Here is a 20,330-nt window from a genome sequence, read left to right as displayed (position 1 = left end):
CCACCTCCTGGAAGAAGGCCATGACTGTCCTGATCCACAAAAAGAGCTAGTGAGACGACCCCAGCAACTGGAGACCCATCTCCCTCTGTTCCAAGATGTACAAACTGTACGCCAGCTGCCTGGCAGCCAGGATCATGGAGTGGGCAAAGGCTGGGGGAGCCATCAGCCCGGCCCAGAAGGGCTTCATGCTATCGGAGGGGTGCTACGAGCACAACTTCCTGCTCCAGACCATCCTCCAGATGACCAAGAGGGCACGGAAGCAGTGCGCGATATCATGGCTTGACCTGTCCAACGCTTTCAGGTCCATCCCCCACCACCACATCTTCAGCACATTGGCAGAAGATTAACGCCCTCAACACTTTCTTGATCCCCTGCATAGCCTTCATCTTGAGAGTTTCCGCCGTGGCAAAGGTGCCCCTCAACAAGGCAGACAACACCATCCAGCAGCAGGTCAAAAAGTGGCTGTCCCTGCCCCAGAGAGCCAGCAACAAGCTCATATACATTGCCCACAAGCACAGTGGTGCCAACGTCCCCCGCATGGGTGACCTCTGCAACATCACGGTCATCACGCATGCCTTCTGCCTCCTGACGTGCCCGGATGCCATGGTGAAGAACGTCGCAGCAGCCGCCCTACGCACTGTCATCGAGAAGCGAATTGGCAGGCCTCCCTCCAGCCCAGATGTAGCCACTTTCCTGAGCGGCTCCCTGGATGGCGAATTTGCCTGGGACAGGGGCAACATTGCCTTGCTGTGGTCATGGGCCTGCAATGCCGTGCGGCGGCTGGGAAAGCGACTGGGCTGCCTCTGGGTATGGAGCGAGGAGCGACAGGAGCTGGGAGTCCTGGTGCCGCGGATCGAGATGGAGGGCAACACCATCGTCAGCCCTGGAGCCAGAGGCGTCCTGGAGAGGTCACTGAAGGCCGCCGTCCGTGCGCTCTACATGGACACTCTGATGAAAAAACCCGACCAGGGCAAGGCCTTTGAGGTGACCAGCAAGTGGGACTCCAGCAACTACTTTCTCCCCGCGGGCAGCTTCACCCGTTTCGCAGACTGGCGGTTCATACACCGCGCCCGACTGACCTGCGTCCTGCTCAATGGAACCGTCCACCACGGGAACCGTGACAAGCGCTGCAGGAAGTGCAGGTACGCCATGAAGACCTTGCCCCACGTCCTGTGCAGCTGCAAGCCCCACGCCAGAACCTGGCAGCTGTGCCACAACGCCCTCCAAGACCGACTGGTGAAGGCCATCACCCTACACCTGGGTGAGATCGCAGTCAACCGCACCATCCCCGACACCAACAGCCGGCTGCGCCCGGACATCGTCGTCATGGACGAGGAGCGGAAAAAGATCATCCTCGTCGACGTGACGATCCCGTTCAAGAACAGGACCCCGGCCTTCAGGGAAGCCCGAGCCCATAAACTCAAAAAATACGCCCCCTTGGCTGATACTCTCTGGACAAATGGCTACAAGGTTTACACCAACACCTTGATCGTTGGGGCGCTGGGTTCCTGGGACCCCTGTAATGAACGTGTACTTAGGGCCTGTGGGGTGGGCTGTCACTATGCGCGGCTCATGAGATGTTTGATGGTCTCGCACACTATTCGATGGTCTAGGGACATTTACAAGGAGCACATCACCGGCCACCACCATTACCAGGAGTGAGCTGGTGTGGCTTCATGCATCCACGGGGGGGGGGGAGACCTATAAACCCCTCCTACTGAACTATATCCCCTGAGCCCTGAACCCACCGTACTGGATTCCACCCTGTGAGGGTCATCCTGTCCCCATTACCCAACCCGCTTACTTATACCCATGACTGAACGTAACCCACTGTATGAGCGATGTATCCTCACTGCTTCCTTACTGTACCTTGATCCCACCCACCGTACACCCCGCACTGGGGACATTGCAGACTGTATATATTACGTGCTAACCAATATCCAAATACCAGCGTCCCCCTATACTCCGTATGTTACCCCCTAGGACCAATAACTGAAACTTCAAACTCTCTGTATCATCTTTATTTAAATATTCTCTAATAAACTTTTAAATCTTTTTGTATCAATTTAATATCTGGTATGTTCCCATTGAAAGCCTTATATCAAATAGATCTGTGGAGTGGGGAGATGGATTAGGGGCTTTCTCTATCCACTCCGTGCATCATCCTGGTATTGCAGTATCTTTGGGTGTGGTGAATCTTCCTGGGGAAAGCAGACTGGTTCAAAAACAGAAAAAGCAGGTGCTGGGTTGTGCTTTTCTTTTGTGTTTTTTGTTAGTTTCTCTCTTTTCTTTTTGTGATGTAGGTTTATCAAGCTTTGCAGCTGCCCTGCTTATTCCTGCTCTAGTGTTGTATCGTAAAGCACTTAGGAGATTTTGGATGAGCATCTCTCAACAGTGTCCCCCAGGACAGAGTTATTCCAGGAATAGTCTCTATGACTGGTTTCCCCAGGGACTGGGGATAGTTTATAGGATCAGAAAAGGAAGGTTTGAATCATATTCATACACCCAGAGGCTGAACGGGGAGAGAGGCCCCAACTCCCTAACAATCCCCCCAAAGAAACTGTTCCCTGCTGTCCCATCCACACCCAACAACCCTCCAGGGTCACTCCCAGGCTCCTTCCCTCTCTCTCGGCTGCTCCACTCTCCTCTAGACTGGAGCGCCCCGGCGGCACAGCCATAGCGGTTCAGGGGTAGCCATCCCCTCAGCCAGGCCTTCCAGCTCTGTCCTGCCCTAATGCTGGCCCCGGAACTGCCACAAGGTGGCGTTGTTGTAGCCCAGAAAGCCTCTGGGCAAAGGCAGAGGAGCCGGAGAGCTGACAGAGTGGGGGCGGGTGCCAGTCAGTGCTGGGCTTCCCCAAAATCTACCCTCTGCAGGGGCTGCTCCCCTTGAGAGCACCAGCCTCGGAGCCGCTCACACGGGAGGAAGGATCAAGTGACAGGGGCAGTTCTGGGACTGCTGCCTAGGGGTGCTGGAGCCTGGGACTAGGGGAGCTCAGAGGGGCTGCCACAGTCCCTGGCGGGAAGCAGTTTCCATCCTATCCAGGGTTTGCAGGTTCGTTCAGTGACTCTCAGACCCCCCCCACTGTACACGTCCCAGCGCCCTGGCCACTGCCCCACTTCCACAGAGGGGTGCCCCCTTGTGCCGCCGCCTCCCAGAGCTGCCCGAGGGCAGGCATGTCCCAGCCCCACGCTCTCAGTGCCAGGAATTAGGACAAGACGTCAAACACCCTCCTGGCTTGTCAAGTGCACGGGGCCAGAGGGGTGTTCCTGAGCCATGGCTGTGGATGCACCAAAGCCTCTGTGTCCGCCGGCGAGGAAGAGGAGGGCGCCCTGGATGGCCTCACCTGCAGAAAAGAAGCCTGGGAAGGAGGGAAGCTGGGTGGAGAAGGGGCTGGGGGTGGGAGGCAGAGTGGGGAGGGGGAGATGGGGAGTGGTAGCTGCTAAGGGAAGCAGAGTGGCTCTGATAGCCGTTGTCTCAGGAGTAGCAGGGTGATGAGTAGCTTCTGGGTCCTGGGCAGTGGGTGAGGTTCTCCGGGGGGCCTCCTCCTGAAGAGCTGGTGAGATGTTGCTCCTGGCTTTGAGGTCCCAAAGAGCCGTCCTCGTGGTGCAAGATCTCCCTGTAGAGGAACCCCGGGGGGGTTTCTTCAGCCAGGCACTGATTTTTTTCATCCTTGCTGGTTGTCCGTGTCTCCCTAGAAGAGCAGAGGGTGGTCTTTGAGGTCAGTTACTGCTGAGTTTTCCATGAGGCAGTAGATGCAGGAGCAGCTGCAGCTGAAAATTTCTGCAGAGCTGGCAAGAGTGTGATCCTCGTCTTGGTCTGTCCTGGAGCATAGTGGTCTTCTTTCTTAGTCTTCCACAGTGCCCCTTCCCCTGAATTCCTGGGGTTGTGCGTCCTCTTCTCCTCAAGACACTGGCCCTGCACCATCCTCTCCCCACAAGGCTCCATCCCTGCCCTGCCCTCACGCCACCCCTTCCCCCAAATTCCTACCCTGCATTGCCCTTCCCCCCTAGGCCCCGCTCCATACTGCCTCTTCCTCCAAGGCCCCACCCCTACACTGTGACTTTCCCTGAGACCCCGCCCCTTCAACCTAACCCCCACCCTGACCCTTCCCCCCGAGACCACATCCTTGCACCGACCCTTCTTCCAGTCCCATCCCCTCATCACCCCTTCCCCTGAGGCCCCACCCCCGCCCCTGCTGCTGCTAGCCCTCTCCATCCTGCCTGGTGAGTGGTGCTGGTTGCACTGGGCCTGGGGCTGGGATACACTAACAGGGATGAACAGGGAGCCAGGAATGTTGGAGACTCTGCCATGCCACCAGCTCCACCTGCCAATGCTTGGAATCCAGCAGGGGGCATATGGAAAATCTGGGGTTCAGTTGCAACCTCTAAGGGATGCTGTGCTGCAGGGGGCAGGGTGAGGGCTCTCCCCTGGCAGTCAGGCTGGCCTCGATGTGCCAGGGCAGTATGAGGGGGCGCTCTGCTCAGTGAGCGGGGTGGTCCCCTGGCAGTCAGGGCTCACCCAAATGCCCCATGGCAGCACCAAGAGGTGTTCTACTGCAGGGGACAGGGTGGGGTCTCTCCCCTGGCAGTCAGGGCTTGCCACAATGCCATAGGACAGCACCAGGGGGTGCTGCGGTGCAGGAGGCAGGGAGAGGGCTCTTCCCTAGCAATCAGGCTGGCCCCGGTGCCCCAGGGCAGGACTAGGGGGTGCTCTGCTGCAGAGAGTGGGGTGGGGAAGCTCCCCTGGCAGTGAGGGCTGGCCCTGATCCCCCAGGGTAGGACTAGGGGGTACTCTGCTGCAGGGAGTGGGGTGGGGACTCTCCCCTGGCAGGCTGGCCCCGATGCCCCAGGGTAGGACTAGGGGGTGCTCTGCTGCAGAGAGTGGGGTGGGGACTCTCCCCTGCAGTCAGGGCTGGCTCCGATGCCCCAGGGCAGGACTAGGGGGTGCTCTGCTGCAGAGAGTGGGGTGGAGACTCTCCCCTGGCGGTCAGTGCCGGCCCCAGTGCCCTAGGGTAGCACAAGGGGGCTCTATGCTGCAGATAGCAGTGTGCTGGCTGTCAGGGCTGGGGGCTGACCCTGCTTGTGGGCCCCCTGGCTGGATGGAGCGGCTCATGCATGATGATCCTTTGCTCCTACACCTACCCTGAGGGGCAGCTCATCAGAGCCATGCCCTGGAGGCAGGACCAGGAGAGAATTGTGCTGCTCACTGTAGCATTGGGGCAGGGCTATGACAAGGCTGAGCATGCCAATTTCCTGGGCAACCTACAGCACAGCTGCACCCTGCAGCTCAACCCGCTGGCCCTCAGAGACGGGAAACCGAACTTTTTCGAGTTCCAGACCCAGAGTCAAAACTGGAGAAGCCCTCGAGCCCTGTTTCTCAAGGCATCAGGTAATCCCCAGCTCCTCTTGCAGAAACGTTTCACCAACAACTCAGCCTGACCCCATGTGGTGTTATGTGCTGCTGTAAGAGAGCGCTGCCCCATCTTACGTGATGTGGCTCTGGGGATGCTGGCTGGGGTGCTGAAGCCGGAGCGTCAGTGTGGGTCAGGGTTGGAATCGGCAGGGTGACATGAGGAGTCCCTTGCGTGTGGTCTGATGATACTAAGATTTCTTTTGAGTCTTGAAGGGTAGATTGCAGCTGCTACACTGAAAAGCAATCTGTTTGTTGTAGGTCTTACGAACGTGTTTGCTGAGGGTCCTGAGGGTCTGGTCTGCACAGAAGGGGAGGCAGAAGGGGAAGAGGAGGAGGTCTGTAGGGATCGGGTACTGGAGGTAGATGCAGTCATCTTCCCCTGCCTCATCCTCCGTGGGGTGGACCTCTGTTGTGCCGGCAGACTTGCCAGGTGGTTCCTCTCAGTCTAGCAGAGAAGCTTGAGGAGGTGAAGTCACTCCGGGGTGGGGGCGCAGGACTCGTTGACCACGATATTTTTTTGCCTGGAAGGACAGCATGCAGAATCGAGATCCTGGGCTGTGGAGTGCATTCCTCTTGGAGCGGCCTTCCTCCGGGCAGGGTGGTAAGTAGTTTCAGGGTCTGGGGTTGAGGAGGTGGTTTCTTCAGGAGCATCCCTTTCTGGAGCAGCAAGGCAGCACTCAGCATCCTCATCCTGGGTCATCGGGAGGACTCCTCTGGTAGCAGCCTTCCCAGCAGGGCAGCACTCAGCATCCTGGTCCTGGGCAGTGGGAGAGGTTCTCCGGGGGTTGTCCTCCTGAAGAGCTGGTGAGATGTTGTTGCTCCTGGATGTGAGGTCCCGAAGAGCCATCCTTCCAGGAGGTGTAAGGATCCAGGACTCTAGTGCCTGCAAGAAGCTTCAGCCAGCTTCTCAGATAGAAGCCACTTTCTTATAAAAAGTGCCACTAGTGCCCTTTCTGCTCTCCAGGCCTGCTCCCTCCAGCAGGACAGAGACACCCCTTAACTCCTCGAGTCCTGATTTCCTGCCATTCATGGGGCTGGGGGCTTCCATTGCCCCCACCCCCTGCCATCAGATACTTTTCCTATGGGAATCTCCCTAGAGCAGGGAAGAAATCTGTTCTTCCCTTCAAATTAGTCTGCTCAGTAAATCCACCCACCCTGACCTCCTCTTGGCTGCTTTGTTTATCCGAGATTAGTGGTATCTTTGGAAAACCCTTAGTGTGCGGGGGAGTGAGGAGATCTGGGAGCTCCAGCAGATGCCCCTGAAGAACACCACCCTGGCTTTCTCTGGTCAGGCTCAGGCTCGCCGTCCATTAGGAGGTGAAGACCAGATGGGAGCTGCTGGATTGACCTTGATGTGCCATGTCCTTGTGTGGATGAAGGACCTACATCTCAGGGATGGCCAGCAGCAGATGTCAGATGTGTCCAGGAATAGTCTGAACAACCTTCACTGATAGGTAAGTAAAGTCATGGCCACGTGTAGACCCCACAGGAATTGGGCGAGATTGAACCAGGGTCCTTCAGCACCAGCTCCGCTCCCTCAGTGTCATCCAATCCAGCTCCACCCACTAGAGCACGCCCCCCTTCCAGAGTCACAGAACCCAGGAGCCCTGATTCTCGGACCCGGGCCTCACATCACAAGGCCAAACATCCTCCTATTATGGGTGCTGGAGAAGGGACTGTCTGCAGAGTCCCCTCAACTTTCACTCGTCAGAGACTTCAGCCACGGGTGACCAGTGAATGAGCAGAGATCTCCGCTGTGGGAACCCGAAGGGCTGCGCATTTGGGTTTCCCAGGGAAGGCATCTGGCAGCCACTGACAGAGTGTTCCTGTGAGGAGATTTTCCATCTCTAACAAAGGTTTTCTGTTCCCACAGATCTCAGCCACTCAGCAGAATGCGGGAGAGCCGAGTGCTGACGGGCTAGAGGGGTCCCAGGTGTCACCCTGCGGCTGTGCAGCAGGGGCAGTGTCTGGAGTCACCATGTGCCAAACTCTGTGCTCCAGACAACCCAGGCTAAGGCTCCCTGGATTGCGAAGGGGACTTTCACTTGGGGAATTGGTTGCTGGTGCCTGTGTCCCCAGCTGGGATGTTTTCCTGAGGCTACTCAATGGTCCATGAAGTGCAATGCAAGCACGGGGAGAATGGACATTAAAGAGCGAGGCTGGGACCTCTGCAGAGCTGCTGCAGTCAAACATCCGCAGCCAGAAGAGCGACGATGGGAAATGCGCTTCAATGGCTGGCAAGAGCAGCAGCTGTCTCAGAAAGCTCTGCTCAGGCTCTAGGCAACAGAGGCAGAACAAAGAGCCACACAGTGAAAGCCTTTAGCGAGACACGGTTTTCCAGTGGATTATGGTGGAACCAGACAGAAGACCCAAGGCACGACACATTGTGACAAAACTGGGCAGCCATTCGTGGCTCTGCAATACAAAAATGCAGCAACAGAAAGTACTCCCACCTTGCTAGCACTCTGCCTTGTGAAGGCTAAAATCTATAAGCATGCTGGAAACATGAAAGAAGCTACAAGGTGGATGGATGAAGCCCATGCCTTGGACACAGCAGATAGATATATCAACTCTAAATGTTCAAAATAGATGTTGAAAGCCAACTTGATTAAGGAAGCAGAAGAATTATACAGGGCCTCCCAGAGGTTGGGGGCAAGTGAGACAACTTGTCCCAGGCCCTGGGCCCCGCAGGGGCCCCCACGAGAGTTTTTCGGGGCCCCTGGAGCCGGGTCCTTCACTTGCTCTGGGGACCCCGGAAAACTCTCGCGGGTCCTGGGCCCCGAGAGCTGCTTCTGCTCTGGGTCATTGTCGGCAATTCAGCGGTGGAGGGTCCTTCCGCTCCGGGGCGGAAGGACCCCCCACCACTGAATTACTGCTGAAGACCCAGCACTTAGATGATGGGTCCCGCTTCGGTGGTAATTCGGCGGCGAGGGGTCCCCGCCACGGGTCTTCAGGGCACTTCGGCGGCGCATCCCAGAGCGGAAGGACCCCCTGCCGCCAAATTACAGCTGAAGCGGGCCCCCCCACACCGTCGAAGACCCCAGACCCCCTGAATCCTCTGGGCGGCCCTGGAAATGTGTTCTAAGTTTACAAGGCAAGGAACCTCAGCAGTAGAGGACTTGAATGGACTGCAGCACGTGTGGTTCCAGACAGAATGTGCCCAAGCTTACCAGGCAGTGAAAAAATTTCGAGAAGCACTTAAGAAATGCCATGAAATCGAGAGACATTTTGTAGAAATGACAGATGACCAGTTTGACTTCCACCCTTACTGTATGAGGAAGATTACACTTAGGTCTTATGTGGACCTTGTTAAAACTAGAAGACATACTTTGACAGCATCCATTTTACTTCAAAGCACCACAAATTACCATAGAGATAGATTTGAAGCTTCATGATAATCAGGGCCAGCTCCAGGCTTTTTGCCACCCCAAGCGGCAGAGGAGAAAAAAAAAAGTTGCGAACAGTGGTACTTCGGCTGCAGGTCCACCACGCCACTTTCTTCTTCAGCAGCGGGTCCTTCTCTCTGAGAGCGAGTGAAGGACCCGCAGCTGAATGGCCGCCGAAGAGCCTGACATGCCACCCCTTCCCCTTGGCCGCCCCAAGCACCTGCTTGCTGAGCTGGTGCCTGGAGCCGGCCCTGATGATAATCCTCTAACAGATGAGAATAAAGAACACAAGGCTGATACAGCAAATATGTCTGACAAGGAGCTAAAGAAGCTTCACAATAAGCAGAGAAGAGCACAGAAAAAGCACAACTGGAGGAAGAGAAGACAAATGCAGAAAAAGAAAAGCAGCAGAGAAATCAGAAGACGAAAAAGGATGAGGAGGAGGAAATTGGCCGTCCGAAAAAGAACTTATCCCTGAGAAACTAGCAAAGGTTGAAGCACCTTTGAAAGAAGCCACTGAATTTGTAACACCATTGAAGAATTTGGTGAAGAACAAAATAGAGACCTATCTTTTTGCTTTTGAGATTTACTTCAGGAAAGAGAAATTTCTTCTGATGCTGCAGTCTGTGAAGAGAGCATTTTCTTTGACTCCAGTCATCCTTGGCTGCATGAGTGTATGATTCACCTCTTTGGCCGTGTATCTGAAAGTAAAGATCTACCAGATGGTTCCTGTCCCTTCAACCTTTCCAATTCACTATACAATGTCGGGGTGGATGCCACCATCTGGATGCTAACCAGTCTGACCCAGGCTTATACAGGACCCCGGTGGAATTGGCCAGCAAAAGGATCTGAGTCCCCACCCCGTTACCCAGAGGCCTGCCTGACAGTGAGGCCTCTCTTTCTACTCTCGTGTGTGGCAGAGTCCTCATAACCCTGACAAGGCTGAGCCCAGGCTTCCTGAGAGGCTCGACCCCCAACCTTATCATGGTCACTTAGAACAGGGGCTGGAGTGTCCCCACTCTAGGCTCGTAGACTCATAGACTCTAGGACTGGAAGGGACCTCGAGAGGTCATCGAGTCCAGTCCCCTGCCCTCATGGCAGGACCAAATACTGTCTAGACCATCCCTAATAGACATTTATCTAACCTACTCATAAATATCTCCAGCGATGGAGATTCCACAACTTCCCTAGGCAATGTATTCCAGTGTTTAACTACCCTGACAGTTAGGAACTTTTTCCTAATGTCCAACCTAAATCTCCCTTGCTGCAGTTTAAGCCCATTGCTTCTTGTTCTATCATTGGAGGCTAAGGTGAACAAGTTTTCTCCCTCCTCCTGATGACACCCTTTTAGATACCTGAAAACTGCTATCATGTCCCCTCTCAGTCTTCTCTTTTCCAAACTAAACAAACCCAATTCCTTCAGCCTTCCTCCATAGGTCATGTTCTCAAGACCTTTAATCATTCTTGTTGCTCTTCTCTGGACCCTCTCCAATTTCTCCACATCTTTCTTGAAATGCGCTGCCCAGAACTGGACACAATACTCCAGTTGAGGCCTAACCAGCGCAGAGTAAAGCGGAAGAATGACTTCTCGTGTCTTGTTTACAACACACCTGTTAATGCATCCCAGAATCATGTTTGCTTTTTTTGCAACAGTATCACACTGTTGACTCATATTAAGCTTGTGGTCCACTATGACCCCTAGATCTCTTTCTGCCATACTCCTTCCTAGACAGTCTCTTCCCATTCTGTATGTGTGAAGCTGATTGTTCCTTCCTAAGTGGAGCACTTTGCATTTATCTTTATTGAACTTCATCCTGTTTACCTCAGACCATTTCTCCAACTTGTCCAGATCATTTTGAATTTTGACCCTGTCCTCCAAAGCAGTTGCAATCCCTCCCAGTTTGGTATCGTCCGCAAACTTAATAAGCGTACTTTCTATGCCAACATCTAAATCGTTGATGAAGATATTGAACAGAACCGGTCCCAAAACAGACCCCTGCGGAACCCCACTTGTTATACCTTTCTAGCAGGATTGGGAGCCATTAACAACTACTCTCTGAGTACGGTTATCCAGCCAGTTATGCACCCACCTTATAGTAGCCTCATCTAAATTGTACTTTCCTAGCTTATCTGTAAGAATATCATGCGAGACTGTATCAAATGCCTTACTAAAGTCTAGGTATATCACATCCACCGCTTCTCCCTTATCCACAAGGCTCGTTATCCTATCAAAGAACGCTATCAGATTAGTTTGACACGATTTGTTCTTTACAAATCCATGCTGGCTATTCCCTATCACCTTACCACCTTCCAAGTGTTTGCAGATGATTTCTTTGATTACCTGCTCCATTATCTTCCCTGGCACAGAAGTTAAACTAACTGGTCTGTAGTTTCCTGGGCTGTTTTTATTTCCCTTTTGATAGATGGGCACTATATTTGCCCCCTTCCAGTCTTCTGGAATCTCCCCCGTCTCCCATGATTTCCCAAAGATAATAGCTAAAGGCTCAGATACCTCTTCCATTAACTCCTTGAGTATTCTAGGATGCATTTCATCAGGCCCTGGTGACTTGCAGGCATCTAACTTTTCTAAGTGATGTTTTACTTGCTCTTTCCTTATTTTCTCTTCTAAACCTACCCTCTTCCCGTAAGCATTCACTATACTAGACATTCCTTCAGACTTCTCAGTGAAGACCGAAACAAAGAAGTCATTAAGCATCTCTGCCATTTCCAAGTCTCCCGTTACTGTTACCCCCTCCTCACTGAGCAGTGGGCCTACCCTGTCCTTAGTCTTCCTCTTGCTTCTAATGTATTGATAAAAAGTCTTCTTGTTTCCCTTTATTCCCATAGCTAGTTTGAGCTCATTTTGTGCCTTTGCTTTTCTAATCTTGCCTCTGCATTCCTGTGTTATTTGCCTATATTCATCCTTCGTGATCTGACCTAGTTTCCATTTTTTATATGACGCCTTTTTATTTTGTAGGTCACGCAAGATCTCAAGGGTAAGCCAAGGTGGTCTTTTGCCACATTTTCTATCTTTCCTAACCATCGGAATAACTTGCTTTTGGGCCCTTAATAGCGTCCCTTTGAAAAACTGCCAACTTTCCTCAGTTGTTTTTCCCCTCAGTCTTAATTCCCATGGGACCTTGCCTATCAGCTCTCTGAGCTTACCAAAATCCGCCTTCCTGAAATCCATTGTCTCTATTTTGCTGTACTCCCTTCTACCTTTCCTTAGAATTGCAAATTCTATGATTTCATGATCACTTTCACCCAAGCTTCCTTCTACTTTCAAATTCTCAACAAGTTCCTCCCTATTGGTTAAAATCAAGTCTAGAACAGCTTCCCCCCTAGTAGCTTTTACAACTTTCTGAAATAAAAAGTTGTCTGCAATGCAGTCCAGGAACTTATTGGATAGTCTGTGCCCCGCGGTGTTATTTTCCCAACATATATCTGGATAGTTGAAGTCCCCCATCACCACCAAATCTTGGGCTTTGGATGATTTTGTTAGTTGTTTGAAAAAAGCCTCATCCACCTCTTCCGCCTGATTAGGTGGCCTGTAGTAGACTCCCAGCACGACATCACCTGTGTTTTTTACCCCTTTTAGACTAACCCAGAGACTCTCCACCCTTCCGTCTCCTATGTCCATCTCCACCTCAGTCCAAGTGTGTACATTTTTAATATATAAGGCAACACCTCCTCCCCTTTTTCCCCTGTCTATCCTTCCTGAGCAAACTATACCCATCCACACCAACATTCCAGTCGTGTGTATTATCCCACCAAGTTTCAGTAATGCCAATAATGTCATAGTTGTATTTATTTATTAGCACTTCCAGTTCTTCCTGCTTATTACCCATACTTCTTGCATTTGTATAAAGGCATCTAAGATACTGGTTTGATCTTGCCTCCCAGCTTTGCCCTGACCCTCCTTCCTCTCTGCCATTATAGCCCGTGCTCCCTCCTGTTTCCAACCCATCTCCCAGGTCTTGTTCCCCACTTACCTGTGGGCTTTGCTCACCTGTCCTCGTCGAACCTAGTTTAAAGCCTAGTTTAAAGGAGTTTAAAAGAATAGTGGGGAGAGGCCCCAGCAGAAGGGAAGTAGCAGCAGAGAGCTTGGGAGCACAGGGCCGGCTTTAGGAACTGCGGGGCCCAATTTGAACATTTTCGGTGGGGCCCTGGCAGGGATGATTTGAAAAAAAAGCCTTTCATTTCTGTCATGTATTATTTACTTTCCATAACTATGCACATGTGTTGGTCCCAGCTGCTCCCTGCCCCCCTCATTGAAGCAGGTGTGCAGGGTTACTGCCCTGGAAACTGCATGGCAGCAGTGGACATGGGGCTGGCTGGAGGCAGGGCAGGGGCTGACTGGAGGTAGGGTCTGACTGCAGGCAGGGCAAGGGGTGTGGAGCTGGTTGGAGACAGGGGGTGTGGGGCGGGCTAGCTTCAGGCAGGGCTGCAGGGGTGTGCAGCAGGGGTTTGCAGGGCTGAAGAGAGAGGAGTGCGGGACTGGCTGGCTTCAGGCAGTGGGGTGCAGCAGGGGCTGACTGGAGACAGGGCAGGGGGTGCAGGCTGGGCAGGGTGTGCAGGGCTGGTGCGGGCAGCAGTGTGTGTGGGGCTGGCTGGCTTTGGACAGGGCTTCAGGGTGTGTGGCAGGAGACAGGACAGGGGGTTTGGCAGGGGTTGGCTGTGGGCAAGGGGTGCAGAGCTGGCTGCAGGTGGGGGGGCTGGACTGGTGTGGGCAGGTCAGGGGGTGCAGCAGAGGCAGCTGGAACCCCAGCCCTTTAAATAGCCCCCAAACCCCCTTCTACCCTGCCGCGGACCTTTTAAATAGCGGCGGGAGCGCTGGGGAATGCATGGGGGAGGCGGGGCTCTGGCGGCTATTTAAAGGACCGGGGTGGCAGAGGCAGCTGGAGCCCCGGGCCCTTTAAATAGCCCCTGGAGCCCCTCATTGCCCCAGGGCTCTGGGGGCTATTTAAAGGGCCCAGAGCTCCAGCCGGGGTCGTGGGGCTTGCCGCGCTCTGGCTGGGGCTCCAGTCGGGAGAGCGGGGCTTGCCACACTCCGGCCGGAGCGCGGCAAGCCCCACGGCCTCGGTCTCCCGGCCGGAGAGCGGCAAAGCCCCACTGCCCTGCTCTCCCGGCTGGAGCCCTAGCCAGAGTGCGGCAAGCCCCACCGCCTCGGCTGGAGCTCTAGCTGGGAGAGCGGGGCCGTGCCGTGCTCCCACCGGCACTTCGCTCAAAGGAGCGGAACCATGGAAGGCCCCGGAGCAGACCGCAGCCAGGGACCGGGGTAAGTGAAAAAACATTTTTAAAGGTGCCTAAGGCACGGGGCCCTCTTAGGCGTGGGGCCCAATTCCCCGGAATCAGCCGAATTGGCCTAAAGCCGGCCCTGTGGGAGCAGTAAAACCCCCTTGGAAAAGCATAACCCCTTTTGAATGGTGGCATTTTCCAGCGTACTAGCCCCTGAGTACTTAGGCAGATTTGTATGTACCTGCTCCAGTGATTAAAGGAACAGCAGAGAGGTCTGGAAAAAAATGAAGCAACCCATAGAGGAGCCAGCGGGCCAATGGAAACGGGGAAGCAGGGAGAGCTCCAGGCCTCACAGGAATCCCAGCACAACTATTAAATGGCTCTGACTTGACTTCTTTAGAGAAGCCGCAGCTCCGTCCCACACGGGCACTAGGCTATAGAAATAGCACCTGGGCTTCAATTCCTTGTGGGTGGAGAATAATGGAGGGCTGTTGTCACCCCCCCCAATGCTAGAGCCCGGCTCTAGAGTTCCTAGCAATGTGGCAGAGGGGTTGAGCTCCTTGGGGTACAGAACAGGGACTGCAAAAACCTCTTCCGGGTCAGCCCCATGGCTGCTGGGTCCCCAGAGGGCAGGAGGAAGCTGCTCACGCAGGTGAGCCCGGCTGGGGCAGGTGTGATGGAGTAGGGACTGTCTGTGTGGGGGATGGGAGAGCCGGGGTGGACTTTAGGTGAGAGACAGGACCTAGGCCTATAACCTGAGCCAGGAAGGGAGGGAGGGGTGTCAGCGCCTTTTGCCTGGGAAGCTGGACAAAGGAGGGACAAAGGAAGGGACCGGCTGAAGAGGAGTTAGTTTTAGTTTCATTTTTGGGCTGGGTGGTTGGAATTCAGGGAATCCTAAGCTGGGATCCGAACACCCTGAACCCCCAGAAGGACTTGATTGGGGGGTCCTGGTTGTGCCTCCAAGCGCTGCTGTAACCTGCATTCCTGTTGTCCAATAAACCTTCTGTTCTACCAGCTGGCTGAGTCACTGTGAGTCCCAGGAAGAGGGGTGCAGGGCCAGACTCCCCCACCCTGCGTGACAGCACGCAGCAGGCTGTGCTGTCAGAACTGCGCATGCTCAGGCCAAGCTTTGCAATGGACCTTGGCCCCCATCAAACCCCAAGGGATTCACCCAGGGCCGAGCACACGCGCTTTGGGCCGGTGATGGATGGGCCAGGTGTCCACGTTGATTCCAAAGCCGCGTCCTCGTAGGACTCGGGAGCCCTGGGCTCAGCTCTGTGTCTGGCCTGCTGGGTGCACTTGGGCAAGGTGCGCCTCCCTGCCTCAGTTTCCCCACCTCTACCATGGCAGCCCGGAGCTGGATGGTGAAGCCAGCTGGGGGCGGGGTGGGAACCCAGCCCATCTCCCACGGCTGGGAAGGGGCAGGCTCAGCCCTCGCCGGTCCCAGGGCTCTCCCGGTGCTACCGGGCCCTCTTGGGGCAGCGAGGGGGGGCACCGGGGCAGCGTCAGTGCAATGTGCAGCCACCAAGGCCGGCTCCTGACGGGCTGGGGGAGGGGAGGCGGGATCCCCCCGTGGGAGGGGCCCGGAGAGCAGCGAGACCAGGCCAGCCTGACACCCGCCCCTGGCTGCTGGGGCTCCGCCCCCTGGTCCCCTGTCAACGCCCCACGAGGAGGGCGCGAGGCTGGGGGCGGAGTAACGGGCGGGAGGAGGCGGGTGAGAGCGGGCGCGGCGGCTCGGGGTTTGCAGTGGGGGAGGGGCCGGAGCTTTCCGCTCGCGCTCCGATTGGTCAGGGCTCTGTCTCCGTTGCCCATTGGCTGTGTCGGGAGCGGCTGGTGTTCCAGGGGCGTCACGTGGCCGCGAGGCGCTCGGGAGGTGGGTGCTGAGCAGCTCGTGGTGCGGCCTGGAGCGCGAGCAGGTAAACTAGGGGGGGACCCTGAGCTGCCCCCACCTGCCTCCAACCATCCCTCCGGCCCCCAATGCCTCCCACCCCCCTTTTACCTCCCCAAATACCACTGCCCCCCAAGTGCCACCACCCGCCCATTGCCTCCAACCCCCGCCCCCAAATATCCCTCCAGCCCCCAATGCCTCCCACCCCCTTTTACCTCCCCAAATACCCCTGACCCCCAATTGCCCCCTACCTGCCTTTTACCCCTGCCCCCCAATGCCTCCAACCCCTGCCCCCAAATATCCCTCCAGCCCCTAATGCCTCCCACCCTTTTTTACCTCCCCAAATACCCCTGACCCCCAATTGCCCCTACCTGCCTTTTACCCCTTCCCCCCATTGCCTCCAACCCCTGCCCCCAAATATCCCTCTAGCCCCCAATGCCTCCCACCCCCCTTTTACCTCCCCAAATACCCCCGACCCCCAAGTTCGCCCCCACGCCTCCAACCCCCGCCCCCAAACATCCCTCTGGCCCCCAATGCCTCCCACCCCCCTTTTACCTCCCCAAATACCCCCGACCCCCAAGTGCCCCCACCTGCCATTTACCCCCACCCCCCCAATGCCTCCAACCCCTGCCCCCAAATATCCCTCCAGCCCCCAATGCCTCCCACTGCCCTTTTACCTCCCCAAATACCCCTGGGCCCCCATTGCCTCCCAACCCCTTCTACCCCTGCCCTCAAATACCCCCGGGCCCCCATTGCCTCCCAACCCCTTCTACCCCTGCCCCCAAATACCCCCCAGGCCCCCATTGCCTCCTAACCCCTTCTACCTCTGCCCCCAAATACCCCCCCTGGCCCCTACTGCCTCCCACCCCCTTCTACGCTGCCCCCAGATACCCCCCTTTCCCCCCAATACTTCCAACCCCCTCCCCCAAATATCCCTCCAGCCAAGAAAAGGTCACTCATGAAGAAAGCATAAATGGAGTGGAGGAGGAGGAGGAGGAAACCAGACTTGTAGAGGATCAAGGAGAGAGTTACAAACTGCAGGCAGGTTAGAAGTAGATGTCAAGTCCAAGAAGACTGGAGACAAATGAGGTAGGTGGGGTCAGGAGAGATCTGAAGACTGGGGGAGACAGTGACATGCCAAAATGCAAAAACAAAGGCAATAGCCAATGTTGAAGTCATTCTAGTAACTGTTATCAGTGCTGCCTGTTCTGTCTGCTTCCACAGTAAAGTGTGGGGGACTGTACCTGATAATGGCTTTCAAGGGTGTCTAGCTTTAAATTTGACTCCAGCACCCTTGTTGCTGATGTCCAGCCCCACTCCTAGGCTGAGGAGACTGGCACCCATTCTCCCCAGTAGTTGCCTCACTGATGTCTTCCAGCTGGTTTCCTCCAAAGTGGAGGAAAGCAAACTTCACAGCAGCCAGGCACAGAGCAAAGCTAACTGTGCAGATGTGCAGAAACTGTTGCTTGAAGAGCGAAACCAGGTGGCAGAGAGAGAGGCTGAGCTCCAAAGTCAGTTGGTGATGCAGGATCAACAAGCTCAGGAAAAGGTAAAAGCCAGGGGGGGAGGAGCACCAGGATTACCACTGCATGGCTTCCCTGGGGTTAAACAAATGCATTGGAGCTGCTCTGCAGAAAGGTCCCTAGAGGTCTGCCCATGAAGAAGACTTAAGGGCATGATCCTAGAGCCAAGAGAAAAAGGGTTACATGAAAATCAATTTGCAATGTGTCTTAAACAAAAACAAACCCAACCTATTTTCATGAGGCTTCATTGTTCCCTGGCAGGAGACCTGATGTAATTACCCCCTAGGACGTCTCCCCCATCTGTCTTCTGACCTCCATTGCTAACGTTTTAGTGGTGCTAAATGGTCTTGCTGAAGTAAAAACAGACCCATTTTATTCAGCTCCATTCAAAGGCACAAACTTGCTGCAGCTGAACACAAGGTGGTGTTCTCAAGTGGGCCCAGACTACTCTCATGCTGTGGATGGCAAAGAACTAGCTTATTTGTCTCTACAACGTGTCTGCCTACTAGAGATTGCTCACCACCCCATCTCTTCACCTGCCCCCAAACCTCCAGGCCTAATGAGAATGTCAAGACTGCCAGGCATGCCGTAGGGGTTTATCCCTTAAAAGCATGTTTTGTCACTGTCTGCAGCCTTTTCACCTATGCTCTGTTAATTTGCCTGTAGGTTCGGTACCTGCTTAGCCAACTGCAGCAGAAAGAAGCAGCAGCGGAGAAGCTGGAGGATTCTCTCATCGAGAACAAGCAACTGCTACTTGAGTGGCTTGAGTTCCAGGTAGATTAGTATTGCAAATTGCTAGGGAAAGAGAGAGTTGGCCAAGCTACTGAAGCAGAGCTTTCCTAGCCTAGCCTAGCTCCGAGATTGTCCCTAAAGGGCAAGGAAGGTGTTAAAAGTTGGGAGATTGTAACATGAGAATAGGAAACTGTTGGCCTGTTTGGCGGGACAGAGGAACTTAATTAACAATGTGGCTTGTATTCCTCCTGACCTCAAAACTGAAGGTCTAGTCTCCTGTTGGAGAATGGTGGAGAGGCTACCTCTGTGGATGTGGAGGTGCAGAGCACTCCTAGGCATTGCACAAGATCTCCTCCTGACTTGAACAATCTGTTGGCAGCACTTTGGAACAGTTTCTACCTATCAGACCCTAAATATCCTACAGATTTCATTCTTTCTTGTGAACAGGATGAAGAGCTTGAGAAAATGAGGGAACTTTGTGAGAAGAACCACAAGCTTCTCCAGGAGAATGAGTCCCTCAAACAGGTAGGGAAGGGTGTGCGCACAGCCATCTGGCGGCTTATTGGTCATAGGGTTTGTTAGGTTTGGCTACTTATGATGCAATGAAATTCATCTTCTTTTCTAACAGAAATTAATACTCCACCAAATTGCCAGCAGATAGAAGCTCCAACACATTCAGCAAATGCCCACTTAGTCCCTAGATTCTCCCTTTGATTATACTCCACCCAAGGTAAACAACTGCATGCGCTCATTGCCACACTTTTCTCTGGCTGATAGGGCTCTGTGTGGATAAAGGTACTGGCTAACAAATTTTTCAAACTTCCCTCTTACACCTGAGTTGCTTTATTGATCTGCTTTGTTCTGAAGACTGGGGTAGATGCATCATCTGCCCTAGGCAGGCGCTAAGGATTCCCCCCATCCTCCTCTTTAGCAAAGAACTAAAATCCTTTGGGAACCGTTGGCAGTGTTGCTCCTCTTCTGTCTAAAAGAAGCTGTCACACCTTGTATGTTGGTACAGTTTGCCTTATCCCCACCCACTCAAGCAGGCTGCTTCCTCGGCAGCTCTGCCAGCATTTGCTGAGCCAGGGAACAAGAAACCAGAACTGAAGTCTAACCTATGGCCTGCCAGTATGCTAACCACTAGCTATTGGAAGGAATAATGTGGTGATTTAGGATCACTTGCCGTAGTTTTGTAGCATGGGGTAGTGCAAAGTTTTGCAAACTGTTTAAAGATAACAAGCTAAACCAGCTGCTGCTTTGAATGGTTAAAAATTCCTGCCAACCTGATGACTTGGCACCTCCCTGGTCCTGCAGTTCTCTGGCTGTTCAGGTAAGTTGGGTGTGATATGCTGCTAGGACTCGGGAGGAGTTCCAAGTCTGACTCATTCCTTAGGTGGTCTCAAATCATCTCATCTCCATCTGTAGCCAAAGATTCGCCATCAGACAACTGCAAAACCCCGTGCACAGACCCCAGAAATGTCTGAATCTGGGTAGACTGGAGGGGAGATGGAAGATGCAGAGTGGGTGCCGATAAAAGCAGCCGAAGGATTCAAGAAAAGCCTGTTGGGTATGATCCAGGTGCCTTTCTCTGCCTCCAACTTGGGTTACTAGCTCTGACTGGGGACCACTTCCATGTGGCATGATGATGCCTGGCACATGCAGAATGAAACACAGCTGAACTGGGGGGTTTGCAGTGGCTTTCTGAAGCAAAAGCCACTTAGCCTAGCAGCACCAGAGGGCATTTAGCTGTGGCCAGTCGTACTTTGGATGGATGGTTTGTCTGCCACCCACCTGAACGCTTTAGATAGCGGCAGAAGTAGCAAGTGCTCCAGGGCAGCTGTACTTCCTGCGCATCAAACACGCTTGTAACTCTCTGAACCGTTCTGCTCGTGCATGTGGCTGTTCCAGAGAGAAACTGGCTAGGATCGCAAAGTCCCCCTGCAGATGATCCCAGCTGTGGTGTGATGCAAAAGAAGCTGAGTGATCGGCTTCTGTGTGCACAGGGCTGCTGACTCCGTGGGGAGAAGATGCTTAGTGTTCCAAACCCATTCCCCAGAGAATGGGAAAGGGGGACAGAATGGAAGATGAGTGGGAGATGATAAAGGGGCAAAAATATTGATGACACTGGTACCATGCAGCTTTCTCCATGA

General features: G+C 54.1%; 1 non-coding gene and 2 pseudogenes across 1 annotated transcript; all 3 read left to right on the top strand.

Moving 5' to 3' along the window:
- Window positions 1-2,014: 2,014 nt before the first annotated feature.
- LOC115643601 lies at window positions 2,015-2,202 on the top strand. Its single transcript, XR_003998354.1, has one exon. It is a non-coding gene; the product is annotated as a U2 spliceosomal RNA (small nuclear RNA).
- Window positions 2,203-5,118: 2,916 nt separating this feature from the next.
- On the top strand, window positions 5,119-9,730 carry LOC115643588 (annotated as a pseudogene).
- A 4,914-nt stretch (window positions 9,731-14,644) lies between these two features.
- On the top strand, window positions 14,645-19,791 carry LOC115643587 (annotated as a pseudogene).
- Window positions 19,792-20,330: the final 539 nt, after the last annotated feature.

The sequence above is a fragment of the Gopherus evgoodei genome, unplaced genomic scaffold, assembly GCF_007399415.2.
Source record: "Gopherus evgoodei ecotype Sinaloan lineage unplaced genomic scaffold, rGopEvg1_v1.p scaffold_63_arrow_ctg1, whole genome shotgun sequence".
NCBI classification, from domain to species: domain Eukaryota; kingdom Metazoa; phylum Chordata; order Testudines; family Testudinidae; genus Gopherus; species Gopherus evgoodei.
The sequence above is the reverse complement of the archived record's forward strand: the minus strand, read 5'-3'. Positions and strand labels throughout refer to the sequence as shown.